Here is a 14398-nt window from a genome sequence, read left to right as displayed (position 1 = left end):
TCATAGGAAAACTCATTTCAGATCGTCGGCAGGAGCTTGGACTGTTCCTACAGCGAAGTTTGGGGTTTGCGATCGGCCTGGATTTATTGCAGTCAAGTGACCCTTTATAGGATGTAGATGTAGGAGAGCAAAGATTCCAGATTCAAACTTGGATTAACCTGGGGCCCAGCTCAGGTCACAGGAAAAAATTAAAATATACTGAAAACTGTCCTCTTCCCCTCCCCTCCTTTCAATTCATTTTCTGTTCCATTATGGAAAAAAAACCCCAAATTTGGAATTTTAATGTTGTTTTTCCTCCATTGGTTGTTTCGTTAGTGATTTTGCCGACTTCCTGGATGTTCATTTCTGGTTCTGCACAAAAGAGTCACGTTTCCTTTCGGAATCAGGACCAGGAGACAGAAGCGGACTCGGGAACTGTGAGTGCCCCTCGCTCTTCCCCGGCGCCTCTGACCCCTTCCTCCATCTCGCCGCCTTCCCTGCCTTCAGCGCGGAGTTCCCTTTCTCCAGGGCTTCTTGTCTGAACTCACCCCCTCGGCTCTCAGCACCATTCTCCACTTTTAGGAAAAGAAACTCTACAATTTCTACGCAAACATCGGATAAGAAGGGGAGGGGGAGTGACTTTGATTTTCATTTTAAGACTCTGAAAGACGGAGAAAGTAAGCAGAAGCGGGCTGGTTTATTTCAGAGGCTCCCAGTGAGTCCCTACTAAATTTACCTAATAAAATGAATTTTTAAAATTTTCATTTTCTCATTTCATTCCAGCAGAAAATGAGTTTGCCTTTATAATGTCCAGATCTTTCCAACTCTATTGAGTGAGAAATTAACTTACGAAATTTAAATACTTTGGTACACACATGCACACACACGCGAAATGAAGTAAAGTGTGTCTGTAACACAATAGCAAGCCTGATTTTAGGGTCCTAGGACACATTTTTTTAAATGATGTGTAATAAAGAAAAATCAGATTCAGTTAAAAAAATTTCTCTCTTAAAATGGGTGAATTGTAATACTCGGTAAATTTAATTGTAATTTTTATTTGTTAATATAAATTGCCTTTTTAAAATCTTCTGCACGTCTTGTCAAATTATTGAGAGGACTGCAAAGAAAACATATGTTAATGTGCTAGGCCACAGTTGAGTCCCTTCCTTTCCACGAAACTAGTCCAAGTAGTGTAGGCAATTATGAAACTGTGGAGTTCTCTGTGAAAAGAATACCCTGCCTTTCATTTCCAGGATAAAGCAATTAATATGGAATTTCAAGGCAAATCTAATGGTCAGTTAGGAGGGAAAAGGAGCAGGAAGGCAGGATGGTTATTTGCGTAAGAAAGTCCAGAAATCGACATCGGACAGATGTATCGTGGAATGTGATGATATTTATAAGGAAAAATTACATAAACTTCAAAAATGAAAGTTGTTTTGCTTAAGCGACTGAAAAAAAGAATTTAGAATAATATTTGGGTTATCCTAGTTTTGTACGCTTGTTTTCACCAAAGCGTTCAGGGTCCAGGAGGATTAAAGAGCTCCATCCCAAGGAGTGTTTCTGTGTGTGTGTGCGCGTGTGCGTGTCTGTGTGCGCGTGTGTGCGTGTCTGGGTGCATGTGTGTGCGTGTATGTGCGCACGCGTGTGTCTGGGTGCGTGTGTGTGCGCACGTGTGTGTCTGTGCGTGTGTGCGCGCGCGCACGTGTGTGTGCGTGTGTGTGTGCGCGTGTGTGTGAGTGTGTGTATGTCTCTACCCAGCTCTCCTATACCTTAGCCCCAAGGATGATGGGGAGAAAAATGTGGGAGCTGACTAGGTGGAACCAAATCTTACTCCAGAAATTTATAGCTAATAGAAAACTCTTAAAAATGAAAAAAAAAAAAAAAACAGTTTTCTTACCTTTTTAAAAAGTCTTCTCTTTGGGGGGTTATGTCAGGGGATAGAGGAATGGGCTTGAGCCAGTTTTCAAAATTGCTATAGGCCAGGCGTGGTGGCTCCTGCCTGTAATCCCAGCACTTTGAGAGGCCGAGGCGGGAGGATCGCTTGAGCTCAGGAGTTTGAGACCAGCCTGGGAAACATAGCAATGCCCTGTCTCTATAAAAAATTGAAAAATTAGCCGGGCGTGGTGGTGTGCGCCTGTGTTCCCAGCTGCTCGGGAGGCTGAGGCAGGAGGGTCGCTTGAGCCCAGAAGGTCCAGACTGCATTGAGTGGAGATCGCACTACTGCACTCCAGCCTGAATGACAGAGTGAGACCGTCTCAAAACAAAAACAAAAACAAAAACAAAAAACCAAAACCAACTCCCTCCCCGCCCCCGAAACAACAACAAAAAAAACCCCCAAAAACCAAATTGCTATAGACCAATATTGCCGGGTCCCTGTGATTTTGATTAGAGAGTTTTGTTCTTGTTCTTCTGTTCCGTAAACTATGGTATTCTACCTCTTAAACGCATTTTTAAACTTTCTAGTTTGGATGGCCTTAAACAGAGAAGCCCGTCCCTGGGTGGGGAGGTTTGTCCGCTGTCCAGTAGATGGCGTTGTTACTTCTAGAGTGAGGGGGGTGGGGGTGGGGACGACACCGCGTCGCAGCCCGAAGTCACAGGGGCCACCCCGTCGCCTCTCCCAGGGTGTATCCATCGGGCTCTAAACCCAAGAAGAAAAACTTGTTGAGGCCTCTCCTGAAATGTGCTAATCTATCAAAGAGCATTTATAGTATTTAAGCCAAATGTTAATTAACAAATTGCTCACCCTCCTCAAACAGTCTGAGATAGTGCCCAGCTAGAGTTTAAAGAAATACTTCCTGGAAATGTTTGAGATAAAAATGGAATAACATAGTAGCTATTTCAATATTTTATCAGTTGCCCATGTTTAAAAAAAAAAAGATCCTCACCCTTCTCCTAGAGTAATCATGAAGAACGTACATTTTATGTTATATGAAATGTTCTGTGCGTAAAAATGGTCAAATGAAACCAGGCAGGTATAGATAATGGTAGTCTCGCCTTCTCAAAAAAGCGTTTTCCTTTTCATGCAGTGGTGGCGTGAATACGCACCCTGGACATTGTATTTCATTACATCAGCACCTGCTAAAATGGTAAACCAGCTTCTTAGACGCGTTAAACCTCCACCTCCCTTGAGTGATTCCAGGGTAATCTTCTCCTCTTCCCCACTCAGAAAAGTTTCTAGTTTATTTTAAAAACAAACATTTTTCTATCCCCATCTCTTGCTAGAGAGAATCTCAACTAAGGATGGTGCTTATCACTCTTCAACATATTTGATATTAAAATGAAAATAATTTTAAAACAATTTTGAATAATTTCAATGTTTAGACTCTTCATGGGATGACATGATTTCTTACTTTGTTTTAAGTAATGATTTGCCATATCTTTGTTTAATTTAAAAAGTAGTGTGCATGTTGACAAGTATTGTAAACAAACTGGCATTCAACAACAGCAACAAAAAGATTTATTCCTTTTCCTAAGAATGATGTTATCCTTTATTCTGGAAAAAAAATGAAGGAGTATTCATTTGCCTCCAGTTTGAAATACTACTTAAAGACTTAGAAATATGTAAATGTAGCTTAGGACAATGACTTCATCGAGCCTGGTAGTAATTAATCTTGTACAGTTCTTTAAAAATTTAATTGAATGACATGTTAGTTTTACAGTTGTATGAATTTAAAAATTGTGCAAGTCACTCACTATTCATAACTCGAGTCTATGTATTAATAAAATGATTGTGCAAAAAACCAGCTGTTTAAATAAATTCTGTTCTGCTTTAAAGATTTTGCCCTTTGGGGAGAAAGTCATTTAAGTATTGAGTGGCAGTGGCCAGTGAACAATAGTCAAAATGTAAATAAATCTTCCTGAAACTTAGTTCTAATTTTCTTGAGCAAGATACTAACCCATAAAAAATAAACATTGTTTATTGAACCACGTTTGCATCAGTGAACCTTTGTAAAATGATATGGAGAAAATATGAACTTCTACGTCCCAAGTACTTTACTTTGCTTCCTTAGCAGAACAGAGAGAGCTATTCGATAGGTATGAACTGAAGAAAATAGAATTAGTGCCTCTGGTGAGAGAGTCATTCAGATTTGTACAGTCACACGGAGGTGATCATACTAGAATTAACACCAAAAAATTGTGTCATTTGGCATCTTGGCTTAAGGGATTATTTAATTACACCACCTATTAGTGTTGACTTACGTTTCTGCACCAGCCAGCCTTCTTATAATCTTGTTTATTTCCAGAAATCACATTTGTGACAGCTCTAATAGGCCATTCAACAGCAAAGATTTTCTCATTTAGTTGAAAATATTTCAGGCTTCAGAAACTAGCAAGGAAGGAAAGGCATATTTAGACTTCATATGTCAGAGTAAACTGATTTGGGGCAAGATTTAAAAACTGAACTCAACATGCCTGTTTGACCAATTTCAGCCTAAAATATTTTTATGTTTTAATTTGACAACTAAGCTGACAAGACTTCAGCTGATGCAGAGATTATTGCTCCGTCTGACTTGTGTGTGTGTGTGTGTGTGCGTGTGTGTGTGTGCGTGTGTGTGTGTGTGTGTGTGTAAGGGTAGAAAGTGAATCAGGCACGGTCTTTGCATGTGGGTTTACAGAAACAGCTCAGAGGTTTGCATTGCCAGCAAGTGCGTCCATCTGCACATATCACTGACTTGGAGTAATTGTGAACTCTTTCAGATTCTGGGTCCTGTGTTTGTAAACTTCCCACTTTTCGTTTTTTGAGAATGTTATTTTGATCTCTGCAAACGAAGGTGGGGAGATGTAGTTACTTCCCTCTTAACAGCTGAATGCAATCAGAGTGCTTTTGAGTGTTGTTTTAGTTAAGAGGCAAAAGAGAAGAGAAAAACACACCCAAACAAACCAGCAGACACACTTGGCATCCAGTGTTTAACGCTCACCCTTTAGTCCCGTCAGTGGGGGAGTGAATCCTGCAGGATACACCACGTTTCACCTCCTCCCCGTTCTCCCTGCACCCCGTGAAATTCTCTTGGAAGGAGATGGAAAACTGTGGGGGTTTCATTTAAGGGTCAGCTCACATGTTTAAGCTGCATGTCAGGAAGAAGAAGGCTGAGATCCTTTGAGCAAACAAGTGCCAGAAACTGAAACCCCCGCCTGTCTCTTGTGCAACGCCTCCCGAGCGGTTTGGAGACTTGAGCATTTGAATGGGAGGCGTCCCAAACATTCCAGTCCAGATCTCCTCCAGGAGAGGGTGCTGGGGACCCAGGTCTCTCTCTAGGGCTTTGAAAGAGGCTTGCTCGGCGGAGACAGAAAACATGGGAGCAGTCCAGGGGAGCAGTTGGGCTTTCACAGAGCAAAAGCTGCCATGACCATCCGGTTCCAGGCACTTGCCATGCAGACATGGGCATGAGGCCTAGCCAGGCCAGGAGCTTGGACAGGGCCACACTGCTACTCAGTGACAGAGGCTCTCCTGACCACCCCAGAGCACCATACTTTTTCTTGGAACTCTAATCTTGGTCATTCAGTCCTTTAACAAATGCCTTAGTTTTTAATTTGTTAGGTGACCATCTCCCATGACTAGAATCTATGTTGTGATTGCTATATTCCCAGTGCCTTGAGTGATCCATGAGATGCACTTATAATAAAGCTCGGTAATTATCCAGAGTTTACAAGGGAGCAGGTACGGCATGGGATAACTCAATGCTACCTCCCAACAAGTCAATGAGGTAGGAAATGTCATTACTCCCATTTGACAATCAAGGAAACTGAGTCCCTGAGAGGTTGAGTGAAATTTGCAAGGCCACACAGCTAGTGTGGAGAGTTGTGGGGCAACAGGGATTTGAATCCAGGCTGTCAGATCGAGGACCACACATTCTTAACTGGGCCTCATAGTGCTTTGGTAAATAAATATTGGTTGAATGAATAAATAAGAAGATGAAATTGAAAAACAGTGGGGTGCGATGTCTGCAGCGAGAGTTTCAGAGGAGGGCAGATTTGGGTTCACATAGGCCTTTACTCTCGTTTACTGATGACCGGTAAATTCCTTAAATTTTCTGAGCCTCGACAGTTTCCTCCTACATGAAATGGAACTAACCATCTTTCTTTCTGGGTTGGGAAGACTTGAGCTTGTGAATGAAGGACTTGGCCCATAGCAAGTGCTGAATAAAGGGCTGCATTATGACTATCTCTGGGCCAGCCCCCAAAGCCCAGACGTAAGCGGGCAGAGGAGCTGCTGCCCGTAACACATCTCTGACTCCAACCAACTGGGTGACCCTGGTAAGTTTCTCAGCTTGCTGTGTCTTGCTTTTCTCTTCTGTAGAGGATGGCTCACTCTTAGTTCCTGCCTGGAAGGCTTGCATGAGGAAAGGGGGCCAGGCCCAAAGTCAGTACTGAATGATCGTCCACTTGGAGGTTCACATTAGGCACTTGTATCCTTGCGGCACTCACATGTTGGGACGCGTGGCCCACTGGTGGCTGGCGGGAATGCCCGCGCTCGCTCATGCTTCGGTGCTTTTGCACACGCTGGCCCTTCGCCCTGGAGTGTTTTTCCAACCAGTGAATCTCCTTTCACCACTTAAGTGCACTGCGTCGCTGAAGGGTAATTATCTGAGTGTTGCAACTCTCCCTCTTGCCCTTTCTGGGCTGTTCTATCCGAGAGCGTATTTGTCACTTAGCGCTGGGTCACCTGGGTTACCCATCTCTCTGACTGTGGAGTGTGAGGGTTAACTCACGTCATCCCAGACCAACTTGGTAAAACGCCCCTGGCCACATTTCCCTAGGGATACAAGATGTAAGGGTGTGACATTGTGGTAGAAGAAGGCATGAGTGTGATAGAAGAAGGCATGAGTGTGGCAAAACGAAGCTTTGTTTCTAAGATCTCCAAACCCAGGCCCACAAGCGGCATCCATGCATTCACTCTTGCAGCTGGTTGCCGTTCAATCAGCAAGGAGTATTTATTGAGCACCTGCTGTGTGCCCGGCACTTGAGTGGCGCTAGGTTTAAGGCTATGAACAAGAGACCAGGGCGCCCCTTACCCCTCCACAGCTTATCAGAAGGACGACACTGCACGGGCGATAGCAGGCCTGGGTGTGGCAGGCTTGGTGGGGATGGTGGGTGTCTCAAGGAGGAAGTTTCAGGGAAGGCTTTGGAGACGGGGCCTCTGAGCTGAGGTGCAAAGGATTAGCCTGGTGTAGGGACGGGGCAGAGGCTTTGCAGGCACGGGGAGTGGAGAGTGCAAGACCGCGGCGAGGGGGCCGGCGAGGGGGGCGTGGGAGTCGGGGCAGGACCCTGCTGGACACCTGGTCTGCCCTCAGTGCCGCTTTCCCCAGGGCCACACAGGCTGGCTCTGGTTATACCCATTTTACAGACGGAGACACTGAGATCAGGGAGCACCGGTGGCCCTGGGAAATGGCTGGGCCTGCTCGTTAATCCCCAGGTGAGCGGGATTCGCTGGCCTGGGGGGGCTCCTCTCCCAAGAGACCACCTCCAGGGACGTCATAGTTCATGTCCTGAGCAAGCCGGCAGGCTGGTTTTACCAAGAAAGTAAATAGGTAAATAAAACAAGTAATACAATAAAACAAAGACACCGATCAACGACATCTTGACCTTAGTATGCCCGGGTGGTCTGCTTTTCGGTGTCCCCAAGGAGAGAGGAAATGTTGTAATTGGATGGCATTGCTGTCAATCATCTCAGATTGGCGGAGGCTGCGGAACCCTTGGGCCTGGGAGGTTGTTGCCATGGAGACGGCCTGGGGCCATGCGGGGCGGGAAGCCCCCTCCTCCTCTCCTGGCCGCCATGCCTGTGGCCTCAGGAGACAAGGTGAATGCCGCACCTGTGGACTCTCAGCCCGTCTAGGAGGAGGATAAAGCACAAATCCGAAATGCAGTGTCCCTGGAAGGGACGCCCTCTCTGGGCCCGCTGGCTCCCGTCTCATTGGGCTGAATGGGGTCATGTGACCACTCTCCGCTGCAAAGGAGTCTGGGAAATTGCATTTTGTTGTTGTTGGAGGTCATTTTGAAGCCCAATGAAACGAGAATCGTGTCAACGAGGAAGGTTTAGGGAGGGGGTGGATGTGTAGGCAACCAGCAGAGGGCCCCGAAATCCGTGAAGGTCAGGTCTGACGGTGGCTCCATGCTCCCTCCATTAAAGGGCTTCACAAAAACCCTTCCGAAAAGGTATTTCTTGTTTAATATTCGGAATATTTCACTCACTGCCTCATTAGAAAGACAATAAATTAATGTGTTCACGACTTAGAAAAATCAGGAGGAATTAGAGGAATCAGGATTTTTGGGCCAAGAGTCTCCTTGAAATAGGCGGGGGTCGTTGATGATTATCTTTCCACACGGAAGGAAATCCAGGCTCAGGAAGTTCTGGTGATTTTCCCAGAGTCACACAGGCAGAGGGACTCAGACCACAGAACCCCTGCCTGGCTTCAGAATCCCAGCCGCGATGGGCGATGCGGGGGAGTCATCGCAGGTGGGGGCCTGGGAGGCCTGGGAGGCCTGATCTCATCCTCCAGTGTGGCCCTGCCATGTTGCGCCTTGGGGTACCCAGGGCTTCCTCCCCCTCCTCCCGCCCTACCCGGCCCACACCTCTCAGGCTCCCGGTTGGTCAGGGATTTTTTGCAAGTCAGTTATCTGAGCTCAGACTGCTGGCCCTGGAGGGAACCCTTCTCATTGCTTCTGGCTGAAAGCGTTTGCCTCACCTCTCTAAGCCCCGAGGGGACAGAGGAGGCTCTATTGCAGCGGGCGGGCCTGACAGGTCACAAGGAGAGCCCAGATGTGCCGGCAGCCGCCTGTGTTTACACCCATCCCCAAGCATCGCAGCATCGGGGGCAAGACGCTAAGTTTCTCTCAGGTCATGGCTTCCTCATCCTGAGAGTGGGCAGCACACAGCCCCCCATGGGGCTCTTGTGGGGTCTGAGAGAGGAGTGTGGTCACATGGCGCCCGGCCTGCAGGGACAGCATGAGGGCTGTGGATGCCAAGGCCAGTATCTGCCGTGGCGGCCACAGCCCTCATGCCTCCCTGTCAGGAGGCACCAACAAGGCAGTGGGAAAATGCGCCCCTTTCTCAGTCTGAGTCCTGTAACCTCTCAGCCTTGGATTCCCGGTCTGCAGTAGGGGAAAATTCCCCAGATCTCCCTCATAGGGGTGCTGTGAGCATGAGAGAGAAAAGCATTGCAATGATGAGTAGTTACTGAGCACAACGAGTAGTTACTAAGCACTGCTCACTTGCGAGGCTCCTGGCTGGCCCTTCTTCTCTCTTCTGCAGAGCTGGGCATCAGAGCACACTGAGCAGCAGGATGAAATGCCCACAGAGCTTCTGAGGCCAAGTCCTGTCTGAAAGGTAGGAGGTGGGCCCTTGACAAATGACCTTGCCTTCCTAACTCCTTGATTAACTTATCCATCCATGAATGCGCAAAGGCAGTCCCAACACCTCACTAGAACCCATTCCTGGAAACTCCGTTGTAAAGTAAGGACTAAAATTGGTCGGCAGGAACCAGCTTAGAAATAACAACACAGTAAAGTCACGTTCCTGAAAATGGACTGTGCACTGATGAAGTCATATTGAAGATAAAGGGCCTGCTGTGAAGGCAGAGCCCAGGGACACTTATCCTATGTAACCATTTCAATTGGAGAACAATTTCACCCAGTCTAGGACATGGCAGACTATAAACACACCTGTTATCCCGGACACCTGATCTGCCATAGAGCAGCCCTGATGCCTACACAAACCCACTCTCTTGTTTATTGCAATTAGCTTTTTCTATTTTTTTTTTTTCTGGTCTTAGGTCTACTTTATGATTCAGTAAACATTGAATTAACAATCCATTTTTCTTCTTAGAATGTTGAAGGCCGTTAGGGCATTATATGGAAGGAAAATATTTTCTTAGGAAACCCTGATCTTATTTTCCCTTTCTTTGCCAGAAAAGGTTCCAAAATTCATCTTCAGACCTCAGCACCATCCTAGGGGGTTCAACTCATTTAGCTGCTAATGTGGTTTCTCTCCCATAAAAAAAAAAAATTCTTCAAAAAAGAACTTTGAAGTAAAGTCCCCGTCAGGTGACACAGATGCCAAGTAGGAATGCACTAGGCTTCAAGTCACAATAACCCAACTTAAGATGGCTTAAACAAGGGCAGGCTTGTCCTTATCATGCAGTAAGGATGTCGGAGGAAGGCAGCCTCGGGCATCTACTCAGCTATTCACCAGCGGCAGAGATGGCACCTTCTTCCTGCTTGTAGTGGTGTCCCGTGGCTGCTGTAACAAATGCCCATCAACTCAGTGGCTTAAAACACACATACTTTTATCATCTTAGGGCTCTGTAGTGTAGAAGTTCAATGCTGGTCTCACCGGGCTAAAATCAAGGTGTAGGAAGGGCTGGTTCCTTCTGGGGAGACCCCTCTGATGATGCCAGGGTCTGAAGATGAATTTGGGATGTCTCTGGAACCTTTTCTGGCAAAGGAAGGGACAGTAAGATCAGGGGTCCCTGAGTGTGTTTCCTGGGAAAATGTTTCCATGAATGTCATGCCGAGTCCTTGCCTTCTCCAGCTTCCAGAGGCTGCCTCATTCTTTGGCTCATGGCCCATTCCTTCGTCTTCAAAGACAGCAGGGTCCCATCTATCCCTCCACCCTCTGCATCCGTTTCTTCTATGACTTCCTCTTCCACCTCTATTTTCCACTTTTATGGAGCCTGTGCTTACACTGGACTCACTCAGATAATCCAGGACTATCTCTTTATTTTAAGGTCAGCTGATTAGCAACCTACTTCCATCTGCAACTCCAGTGTCCTGGTTCTGGAGTTTAGGATGTGGACATCTTTTGGGGAGCTAATATGATGTCTACCACGTTGCTATTGTCTGTTCTGTCATGGCCTCAACATGGCTGCTAGATCTCCAGACATCAGATCTGTATTCACAGAAGGAAGAGAGGAGAAGGTTACTAGCACTGTGCCTTTTGATTAAGAAAACAAAAGGTTTCCCAGAAGTGTCCCAACAGACTCTGTTTGTATCCCATGGGTCACATGGTCACATCTAGCTGCAAGGGATGTTGGCAAGGTATACAATAGGCAGGAGGCAGCAAGGGAGAAGTTGTGTGCCAGTGACTCAAGGAGGCACATCTGTGGAATCTGTGCAGCCTCCTCCCAGATCCTTAATTTCAGCAAATCCTTGAGGACAGGCCACCCGTAATAGGAAGTGGTGGCTTCCAAAGTGTTTCTTTATGGCTTTCTAGTGGAATATAGTTTATAGGCGCTCTGGGAGTTCTAAAACAGAACTTTAATATCTACCCCTGGAATTGTGCGGGAGGCCATGGGCTTTGGAATGGGCTGACCTGGGTTCTAGCACCTTTTTGACTTGAGAACTAGAGAGAATGTGTGCATAAGTTAAGCTCTCCCTAGCTCGAAAACGCTTCATAACCTGGCATACATCAGTTTCCTCATGGGGTAAATGGTACTGGTAAGGGTGTGAGGCTTGCAGGCCTCTGTGAGGTGAGATGGGATCATACAGAAGAGTTCAGAGCATCTCAGGGTCCTCAGCCGCCAGCCGTTAACCAAACCCACATGATCACAGCAAGGCCTGGAAGAATGCAGAGGGGTAGTTTCCACCTGCAGCACCTTTTTGCAGGTGGGGAAACTGAGGCACAGAGACAAGCGGCCACTCTTCCAGGCCTCCGCAACCAGTATGTGTTAGGGTGGAGCTAAAGTCAGCCTGAGGAGTGATTTCAGGGACGAGCAAAATCAGCGACCAGGGTCCCCGGTCAGTGTGGATCCCCCTGCCCTGGCCCTGGGCCCCCTCCCCAACAAGGTCCTGTCCCAAGGTGGGTGAAGGGTGAAGGGGCCTGCGCAGCTCCCCTGCTGGCGGGCGGGTGCTTCCCTGCCAGCCTGTTTGTTTTGGGCATCTTTCTCATGTCCTCCAAGCTTGCCGCCAGCAGTGTGCTCCCCCGGGGGATGCCGGCGGTGAGAACCTGGGAACTGCCTCTTATCTCTGCAGAGCAGGATGTGTCCTGTGCTGCGCGTCCCCGGTGAGCTTTCCAAGCGCTGTGATGAGCTTGCAGATTTCAGCAGGCGATTGCTCCGGCCGTCCCCCGCCAGCCTTGGGGGGGCTGTGTTTTGTTTCCCAGGCCCCTCGGCACTGCACCAGGGATCCTGCCACCTCCTGCTCCCGTGTCCCTGGCCTTTCAGCTGCTCTGAGTCCATGATCGCCCCTGTAGGTCCAGCCCAGCCGACGGCCAGTGAGAAATGGCACGGGGTGAACTCCTGTTTCCGCCCATTCTTTGTGCAGGGGCAGTGGGTGGTTCCCAGCTGGGGAGGGCTGGGGGCGGGGGGAGGGGGGGCGCAGTGCCCCACATGGCCCTCGGAGGCGCTGTGCAGGCCCGGGTTCTGCCCTCATCCCATCCATACCAACTTCTGAAAGGTGCTCCGACCCAGTGGTGAGTGGATGGAAACAGGTAATTAACCTGATTATACGATGGAGTGTGGGCAGGGCGTCTCAATCTTACCTCCAGTGATATTTGTTTAAAATGCAGATTCTCAGGTCCTGGGGTTCGGCGAGGCACATTCGAACTGGGGTAGGACCCATGATTCTTAATTTACACCAGGCCCCCAGTAATTCTTCTGATGTGGCAAATTTGGGAAAATACTGGCCTGGCAGTTTGGCCCAGGCTCTGGAAACAGGCTAAGTTCCAACTTCACTGCAATCCCCGGTCACTGCGCCTCTTGGAGCTTCTCAGACCACAGTCTCCTCTTCTGTTGACTGGGTCTGATGTTATCTTCCTTCTGTGATTGTTGGGAGAAATCCCAGAGTGCTCTGCACACAGCCAAGCATCCATTGGGTGTTCAGGAAAGGATTAATGCTTATTGTCCAGATGATATTCAAAGACAGAAATCTCCTGGCAAGGTTTCTGATAATCACAAAAACCAGACAGAACAAACTGAGCTAATAGGGTTGGAGTTAAAAGTAGAGACCTTGAATGTTTTGAGCACACTTGGTGGCCTCGTTTTAGGCGTGAACACAATTTCCATTGGAAAATTTTAAACATTGACAGCAATAGAAGGGACTCCATTTCTGTGCTGTCCTCTGTATCCAGGAGCCCTTAAGGAGATCACTGAGTAACTGTGGGGTTCTCAGAGCTGAAGGCATTGGGGCAAGAGAGGGGGTTGAGTCTTCTCAGGATACAGCACGTTGATGAAAGAACCAGCACAGTCGAACATGCATCCCACAAGGAGACATACAGTGGCAAGGAAGGACCCTGCGAGGCCATTGGAGACACTGCTGTCAGATGGGATGAGCAGGCCCCTTCTGGCAGCATCTGCTGAGTTAGCATCAGGCTGGACCACAGAGACGATGCCTGCAAGAGCTGCAAACGCAGGCCATCCCACCAGCTCTCGTGCAGGAGATGCTAGCTCCTCATCAGGCTCTGAGCCAAGCACATCATCTGCCTTCTGCCCCTCAGTTTCCTAGTGTGTAAAATGAGGATGTTGTGACTCTTACTCCATCAGTCCTTAGGAGGATTCAGGGAGGTGAGGCATAGGAAGTTCTCTGCTTGGTCGCTAGCGAACATCGGTGTTGGTAGAGTTATCTCTTTTTTTTACACGTAGGAGAACTGGAGCAGGCATGGCAGAATTCCTCACTAGCAGAAGACCCCCTGGCAGACATGTGGAGAGATCTGAGCCACTATAGACACGGCAGCAGGACAGGGCTTTGGAGGAGGGACCTGAGCGGTAGCCTTGGTCCACTGCAGACATCAGCAAGCTCTTAGATCAGGCGGGGAACCGGTCCACCCACTCATGCTCTGGTTTAGCTCCCTACTCTGCTTTCTGAGAGTCAGTTTGGAAGGGAACCTAGCGGAGCTCCTCAGAGTCTCGGGGTCCTTGTCTTTGATGAACTTTCTACTTGGTCATAGGCAGCCTCTGAATATTCTCTCCTCCCAAGGTTTCTGTTGATCCCAAGCAGGAGGCGCGTGCGCAGAGCTGGTTTATGCCGATTGGCTTGTGTTTTGCCAAGCAAGGGTGCAATGAAATGGGAAGAGTGGGGGCTGCATGAACGGCCTCATGCTGTATTTCTGAGAGGTGTTTTTCTGCAACAGGAACACACATACACACATGTGCTCACCAACACACAATTCCCCTGCACACACACACACATACATGACATGCATGTACACACACTGTACACATTCATTCACATGCACAGAACATGCACCAACACACATGTACACACACACACACAGAAGGGGACTGACTGTGGAAACCCAAGTCAAGCGCATCCTCCATGACCCAACCCCTGAGCTCCTTCCTCCCCTCCACCTGAGACATGGCTGCTTCTGTGCATTAGGTCGTTCTGTTCCTGTTGAATTCAGGCTCCACCACTGTGGGGTCTTGGTCATATTGCTGAATGGCCCTGATGCTCAGCTTCCTTGTCTGTGAAGTGGACACAGTAACAG

General features: G+C 48.0%; 1 long non-coding RNA gene across 1 annotated transcript; it reads right to left on the bottom strand.

Annotated features, from left to right (window-relative positions):
• Window positions 1-967: 967 nt before the first annotated feature.
• Window positions 968-7871, bottom strand: LOC134808833 (uncharacterized). Its single transcript, XR_010152679.1, has 3 exons — window positions 4899-7871; window positions 4180-4306; window positions 968-2617 (listed from the first exon to the last, which is right to left on the bottom strand). It is a non-coding gene; the product is annotated as an uncharacterized LOC134808833 (long non-coding RNA).
• Window positions 7872-14398: the final 6527 nt, after the last annotated feature.

The sequence above is a fragment of the Pan troglodytes genome, chromosome 18 (genome assembly GCF_028858775.2).
Source record: "Pan troglodytes isolate AG18354 chromosome 18, NHGRI_mPanTro3-v2.0_pri, whole genome shotgun sequence".
Taxonomy (NCBI): Eukaryota; Metazoa; Chordata; class Mammalia; order Primates; family Hominidae; genus Pan; species Pan troglodytes.
The sequence above is the reverse complement of the archived record's forward strand: the minus strand, read 5'-3'. Positions and strand labels throughout refer to the sequence as shown.